Raw genomic sequence first — 8,720 nt, 5'->3', positions numbered from 1 at the left:
AGAGAAGTGCATCAAGTATCACGGTTAGCTAATATGGCCTAGCTATCATAGGCCTGCCTACACATCCAGGAATGTTGGTAGTTCTCACTTTGACCACCAGTGAGGTGGTTACAACACCCACCCAGGGCCAGATATGACTGGAAACTTGATATTTGTAGTCCAGACCAATGGCCCTACTGATGACCTGGAACCACTGGGGCACAGCAGAAGGTTGGGCATGTGGACACATGTTCTCCCAAAATATCCCCTAGAATGGCGAGGGGATGGAGACATCCTCTACCAAAAGTGTCCCACAGGCAAGAGCTCGCTCTCCCGTGTGTATGTGTGTCTGACGACCAGTTGTGGAAGTACAGGTCCACTGGTCATGCGATGAAAATGTTCTCAGAATGTAATTAGCCCTCAGTCTGCCATTTGGGCACTATTATTATTTTATCGCATGCCCATATTGTTACCACTGACACTTTGTACACTATTGTTTATATGCTGTGCATTAATGCTATAGGTTACCACGGCAGGTACAACATCAGTGTAGACTGATCTATTGCTGCGTTCAGAGCCCTCGGACATTCATTAAGACCCAACATGAAAGACCCCAACATCCAGAAAAATGCATTCATGAGATTACTTTGGAAATTTGAGTCATCAGCTACTTAGCCTATACCATAGTAGAGTTAGGCTAACATTACGAGGTCTGTCAATAAAGTAACGGTCCTTTTTATTTTTTTCAAAAACTATATGGATTTCATTCATATGTTTTTACGTCAGACATGCTTGAACCCTCATGCGCATGCGTGAGTTTTTCCACGCCTGTCGGTGATGTCATTCGCCTGTGAGCACGCCTTGGGAAGGAGTGGTCCCGCCCCCTCGTCGGATTTTCATTGTCGAAATGGCGGAATGAAAAGGACTTTTTTTCCATCTGAATTTTTTCAGAAGCTGTTAGAGACTGGCACCTGGAAACCATTCGAAAAATTTATCTGGCTTTCGGTGAAAATTTTACGGGCTTCACAGAGAATAAGGTCTGTTACTACAGCTTTACGGACGCTCGGCGCACCGCGCTAAGAGCTGCGACGACGCGGCACAAGCCACCGGACCATTTCTAAACGGATGGCTCTGTGGATACAAGACCGTCGTGTGCTCTTTCTCTGGTTATCACAAGAGCTGGACATCAGCCATTTTCCGGCCGATTTCACTTCTAACAAGAGATTTTGTCATGGAAAGCCGCGCGGAGGCTTCGCGCGTAAAGACCGATTCGCTTTGGAAGCAAGACAAAGGAATACCTCCGTTTCGGCGTGTCAGAGGACAAGTTTGGACATGTCTATCTCGGCTTTCAATGCTTACCAGTCCAGTAAGTATCAGTGAAATTGTGGAGAGCTGGACATGTCCAAACTTGTCCTCTGACACGCCGAAACGGAGGTGTTCCTTTGTCTCACTTCCAAAGCAAATCGGTCTTTACGCGCGAAGCCTCCGCGCGGCTTTCCATGACAAAATCTCTTGTTAGAAGTGAAATCTGCCGGAAAATGGCTGATGTCCAGCTCTTGTGATAACCAGAGAAAGAGCACACGACGGTCTCGTATCCACAGAGCCATCCGTTTAGAAATGGTCCGGTGGCTTGTGCCGCGTCGTCGCAGCTCGGAGCGCGGTGCGCCGAGCGTCCTTAAAGGGGTCCTTAAAGCTGTAGTAACAGACCTTATTCTCTATGAAGCCCGTAAAATTTTCACCGAAAGCCAGATAAATTTTTCGAATGGTTTCCAGGTGCCAGTCTCTAACAGCTTCTGAAAAAATTCTGATGGAAAAAAAGTCCTTTTCATTCCGCCATTTCCAGACAATGAAAATCCGATGAGGGGGCGGGACCGCTCCTTCCCAAGGCGTGCTCACAGGCGAATGATGTCACCGACAGGCGTGGAAAAACTCATGCATGCGCATGAGGGTTCAAGCATGTCTGACGTAAAAACATATGAATGAAATCCATATAGTTTTTGAAAAAAATAAAAAGGACTGTTACTTTATTGACAGACCTCGTATGTTTTGGGCTAAATGAAATGTTCAAAGATGCTTTTGCTGATGTGTGGTGCTGGTAACTTAACAAATTAAACAAAGAATGTGAATGGGATATATTACGTACATAATGTCGTATTAAAACATAATTTAAAGATACATTAGTAATATTGTTGTCTCTGCAGTCACAAAGGGGGTCGCCATGACTGTAAAGTTAACACGGGTACCTTGAACCTCTGAGGGTTATGAATGCAGCATATGATTAGCTAATGTGATAGTTACTGCCATACGCTAGCAAGAGAGCGCGGCCAGGAGACCCCTGACTCAAGCTAGCTTGCATGTACTATCCATTGCTATCTTACATTTAATTACAAATAAATCTGTTTTTATAATGCTTTATATTGTGGAAGTGCAGAATTCCTGAAAATATCCTTAAAATTTCACAAAGTATCATGTGTAGTTAATATGATAGCTGCTGAAAAAATGAGGATGGAGAGCATTGTCAGTAAACCCCTGATTTTATCTAGCTAGCATGTATTATTCATTGCTATCTTACGTTTAATTACAAATAAATCTGTTTTTATAATAACTTATATTTTGGAAGTGCAGAATTCCTGAAAATCTACTTAGTTTCATGTATCATGTGTAGTTAATATGATAGCTGCTGAAAAAATGAGGAAGAAGAGCATTGTCAGTCGGCCAAAGTAACTAGCTAGCCATAAAAACTATCACTTGTGTTTTGTTTTAAATACTGTACAAATGAATATTCTGTTTGTAGAATATTTACAATTTGGTAGTGTAGAATTTCACAAAGTATCATGGGTACTGAATGTTAGCTGTTGACAAAAGTAGCATTTGCCCTATTGAAGTTTCAAATCTCGCAAAACTAAGATGTTGGTAACATTGAGAACTGCATTGTGACGCTCTGATCAGGCTGCACTTTAACCGCTGCACACAGACAACAGCATCAACATTGCAACATAAAACTCTTTGTATATTGTGCCTAAAACTCTTGTCAATATATTATCTTGGTTAGCTAGTTACGTAGCTACTGTTTTGCATAGGCAGCACAATAATAAATATTAGTCCTGTTTTATGTTGGCTAATATGGAAAAAGGCATTGATTTCCATGAAGTGAGGTAAAGCAGATGGACAAGTCAGACGGCTATTAGTCTTTATATTTAAACAAGGTATCAGAGGACCCCCATTGCTGGCTTCATCAACCTTCAATGGATTATTTTCTGTGTTCATTTCACTAATATCTCCATATATTTTCAAGGAGCAGCATTTTCCTCAGTGGCTGGTGGACTTGATGGTCAACATTGAAGAGGCAACGACACACCAGCTGGTGGTTGAGTCACAGTAGAAGTCGTGAGAAGATCAACATGGAAGTACTTAATTCAGAGTAACGAATGGAAAGCAAATTCTATCCAAAAAGGTCCGTGAGCCATGCAAAAGTGGATTGTAAATTAAAATGTCTTGTTAATAAGGGAAAGATACTTTTAGTTCACTGGGAAATGCAAATATCATGTAATAATTCAGCAGATTAATGTAATAAATTGTCTCCTTTACAAAGGAGGTCATCTGTCTGGTTATTTTATAATTATTTATTTTGGCAGCCCAACTCCTCACCCAATTCCCAGTCGGACTACATACCAGGCTGTGTCCTGGGTTTCAGATTATGTACTTTGCACTATGGAATCTGGGGATGAGGACTGGCACCAACGGGCCTCAGGACATGTTGAGGACTAATCATCAGGATATCAGAATCGGAATACTTTATTAATCCTAGGGTTTAATTCAGGTTACAAAGAAATCACATCCATGCAGGAATGAATGTCAAAAATCTGTCCTATAAATACTAGCACCATTCTGGGCCTGCATATTTGATACATTTTTAACCTCTGCCAAGCTTATCATGTTTTAACATTAGTCTGTTGTTAGCAGGATTATCCACAAATGAAGTAACCAAGATTATTGAAACTGGGTTGAGGGATGGAGCATGGGCCACAAAAGAAACTATAAAATTTTGGTGTGGATCAATGAACAAATGAAAGAACAACAATCAGGATCCAAGGTTAGCGATCAGAATCAAAGGGCACAATCAGGATCAAAATTCAGCAACATGATCAAAGATGTCAATCAGTATTAAAGTTCAGTGACTGGGATTAAAGAACACAGCAACTGGATCAAAGGTCAGTGAACATTATGAAGGGTCAGCATTAAGGATCAAAGGTTATTAATCAAGATCAAACTGAAGCAATCGGTATAAAAGGAAAGTATCAAAGTTCAGTGTTTAGAATCAAATGGCAGTAATCAATATAAAACATTCATGAACATGAGCAAAGATAAGGCTCAAAGAAAAGAACAGAAAACAGAATTGATTAGGATGAGGTCAAAGGTCAGTATTAGGAGCATAGACATGGATCAAACATTATGAACATTGTCAAAGTTCAGCCATTAAGATCAAAGGCGTATTATGATGTCGTTCATTTCTGTGTCCACGAGGGTCTATGCTGTCTTCAAGTACATTTTGTGTACAGTAACACTGCACATGAGTAATATCTCCACCAGCTGACAGAGGAGGATGGAGGTCATGTGGTCACCTCTGTCTGTCTATTTGTTCAAACTATAACAAGTTTCTGGAGACATGTTTTTAGAAGGTAGAGGTAGGGTAGAGATGCCGTGTTGGATAGTGTGATTGAAACCAGTGAATTAGGTGTTTTGTTGGTGAGGAAAAGTTTCCAGGCCCTGACTTCCTGGATGATGATGTGATCTTCGCTAAATCAATGGATACCCTGTTTACAGCACTTGAGAAACTGACTGAGGAATCAGGAATGTTTTTGTTTGCAATTGTCCTGGATGAAGACTAAGATCCAAGCTTTCATTGACTTCCTGGAGTTTGCCATCAGAAATGGGGTGAAAATGTTGAACTTAAACATTCACTTATTTTAGCAATGACAGTAATCTCAATGGGCCCTCGGCCTCTACGATCGAGAGATGCTAAGGAAGAGGTTGCTGGACAAAGATATTTGGTGACGCCTATAGATTCGCAGGAGAACGAAGGTCCAGATCTTCTGGGTCCTGGTGCTTCCTGACTTACTGTATGATTATGAGACTTGAAGGATATCCAGTGACAACTAGATGTCTTTGGTAGGAGGTCTATTTGGAGGATCCTTTGGTACAGGTTGAATAACTTTGTCACAAATAAGTGGTTACTTAGGGAGACTCCGATGAGGTGAGGGAGCATCAGCTACATTTTGGCCATGTGGTGCATTTCTCTGGACATGAGGCCAAGCGGATACCCACCCTTCACCTGGATACAGTAGATATGTGGTTACATTTAAGAGGTGGTAATGGACCGGTTGTCTGCCAGGGTGGTTTCCATCTTCGAACCGGAGACATGCAGCGATGCATGGTACCAGTGCATGCTCCTAGACTTGACTGAAGAGTTGGAAACTTTGAGCTATGCAACTAACGTGACAAACAGCCGCTTTCCTTCTGCCCAATACTTTTCAGTTTCAACAAAGCTTGTCAAGCATCAACTCGGGCTGAGGTGACACTCAGTGGTAAAGTACCAACATGTACAGTAGTGTTCAGAATAATAGTAGTGCTATGTGACTAAAAAGATTAATCTAGGTTTTGAGTATATTTCTTATTGTTACATGGGAAACAAGGTACCAGTAGATTCAGTAGATTCTCCCAAATCCAACAAGACCAAGCATTCATGATATGCACACTCTTAAGGCTATGAAATTTGGCTATTAGTAAAAAAAAGTAGAAAAGGGGGTGTTCACAATAATAGTAGCATCTGCTGTTGACGCTACAAACTCAAAACTATTATGTTCAAACTGCTTTTTTAGCAATCCTGTGAATCACTAAACTAGTATTTAGTTGTATAACCACAGTTTTCATGATTTCTTCACATCTGCGAGGCATTAATTTTGTTGGTTTGGAACCAAGATTTTGCTGGTTTACTAGTGTGCTTGGGGTCATTGTCTTGTTGAAACACCCATTTCAAGGGCATGTCCTCTTCAGCATAAGGCAACATGACCTCTTCAAGTATTTTGACATATCCAAACTGATCCATGATACCTGGTATGCGATATATAGGCCCAACACCATAGTAGGAGAAACATGCCCATATCATGATGCTTGCACCACCATGCTTCACTGTCTTCACTGTGAACTGTGGCTTGAATTCAGAGTTTGGGGGTCGTCTCACAAACTGTCTGTGGCCCTTGGACCCAAAAAGAACAATTTTACTCTCATCAGTCCACAAAATATTCCTCCATTTCTCTTTCGGCCAGTTGATGTGTTCTATGGCAAATTGTAACCTCTTCTGCACGTCTTTTATTTAACAGAGGGACTTTGCAGGGGATTCTTGCAAATAAATTAGCTTCACACAGGCGTCTTCTAACTGTCACAGCACTTACAGGTAACTCCAGACTGTCTTTGATCATCATGGAGCTGATCAATGGGTGAGCCTTTGCCATTCTGGTTATTCTTCTATCCATTTTGATGGTTGTTTTCCATTTTCTTCCACGCGTCTCTGTTTTGTTTTTTGTTTTTGTCCATTTTAAAGCATTGGAGATCATTGTAGATGAACAGCCTATAATTTTTTTGCACCTGCGTATAAGTTTTCCCCTCTCCTATCAACTATTTAATCAAACTACACTCTTCTTCTGAACAGTGTCTTGAACGTCCTGTTTTCCTCAGGCTTTCAAAGAGAAAAGCATGTTCAACAGGTGCTGGCTTCATCCTTAAATAGGGGACACCTGATTCACACCTGTTTGTTCCACAAAACTAACAAACTCACTGACTGAATGCCACACTACTATTATTGTGAACACCCCCTTTTCTACCTTTTTTTTTACTAATAGCCCAATTTCATAGCCTTAAGAGTGTGCATATCATGAATGCTTGGTCTTGTTGGATTTGTGAGAATCTACTGAATCTACTGATACCTTGTTTCCCATGTAACAATAAGAAATATACTCAAAACCTGGATTAATCTTTTTAGTCACATCAATCAATCAATCAATTTTTTTATATAGCGCCAAATCACAACAAACAGTTGCCCCAAGGCGCTTTATATTGTAAGGCAAGGCCATACAATAATTATGTAAAACCCCAACGGTCAAAACGACCCCCTGTGAGCAAGCACTTGGCTACAGTGGGAAGGAAAAACTCCCTTTTAACAGGAAGAAACCTCCAGCAGAACCAGGCTCAGGGAGGGGCAGTCTTCTGCTGGGACTGATTGGGGCTGAGGGAGAGAACCAGGAAAAAGACATGCTGTGGAGGGGAGCAGAGATCAATCACTAATGATTAAATGCAGAGTGGTGCATACAGAGCAAAAAGAGAAAGAAACAGTGCATCATGGGAACCCCCCAGCAGTCTACGTCTATAGCAGCATAACTAAGGGATGGTTCAGGGTCACCTGATCCAGCCCTAACTATAAGCTTTAGCAAAAAGGAAAGTTTTAAGCCTAATCTTAAAAGTAGAGAGGGTGTCTGTCTCCCTGATCTCAATTGGGAGCTGGTTCCACAGGAGAGGAGCCTGAAAGCTGAAGGCTCTGCCTCCCATTCTACTCTTACAAACCCTAGGAACTACAAGTAAGCCTGCAGTCTGAGAGCGAAGCGCTCTATTGGGGTGATATGGTACTATGAGGTCCCTAAGATAAGATGGGACCTGATTATTCAAAACCTTATAAGTAAGAAGAAGAATTTTAAATTCTATTCTAGAATTAACAGGAAGCCAATGAAGAGAGGCCAATATGGGTGAGATATGCTCTCTCCTTCTAGTCCCCGTCAGTACTCTAGCTGCAGCATTTTGAATTAACTGAAGGCTTTTCAGGGAACTTTTAGGACAACCTGATAATAATAAATTACAATAGTCCAGCCTAGAGGAAATAAATGCATGAATTAGTTTTTCAGCATCACTCTGAGACAAGACCTTTCTGATTTTAGAGATATTGCGTAAATGCAAAAAAGCAGTCCTACATATTTGTTTAATATGCGCTTTGAATGACATATCCTGATCAAAAATGACTCCAAGATTTCTCACAGTATTACTAGAGGTCAGGGTAATGCCATCCAGAGTAAGGATCTGGTTAGACACCATGTTTCTAAGATTTGTGGGGCCAAGTACAATAACTTCAGTTTTATCTGAGTTTAAAAGCAGGAAATTAGAGGTCATCCATGTCTTTATGTCTGTAAGACAATCCTGCAGTTTAGCTAACATAGCACTACTATTATTCTGAACACTACTGTATAAATTACAGGACTATGTCACTTTCACCAAAGATAAACATCACAATTACTATATTGAGGAAATAAGTGCTTACTGCCGGTGTTCTTCAGACAAACATGTTATGATTCTATCTGATGCTGAAGTTGTGAAACACTAAAGGGGAATGATCTTGTTTATCTGTGTGACTGATAAGATAAACCTTCACCAGAGAGCCGAAAGGGACCAACAAGTGTCAAAACACAATTTATCAGCATTAGAAAAAGAAGCATGACACACATCAGTTGTAGTCATTATTCCGTCATTCCTTCAAATAGCTGTGTGAGGTGTTAGGACGGCAGTTTGGTGATTGTTTTTCATGACTTCATGGCGTAAAGCTGTCGTTTAGATATTTCAGGGTGAAAAACAGACTTGTTTTGATCTCCAGCGACTTTATGTTCTAAAGTCAATATTGACAGCAGACCTCGTGAACCTGC

This window comes from Thalassophryne amazonica, chromosome 12 (genome assembly GCF_902500255.1).
Source record: "Thalassophryne amazonica chromosome 12, fThaAma1.1, whole genome shotgun sequence".
NCBI lineage: Eukaryota > Metazoa > Chordata > Actinopteri > Batrachoidiformes > Batrachoididae > Thalassophryne > Thalassophryne amazonica.
This window is presented reverse-complemented; position numbering follows the sequence as displayed.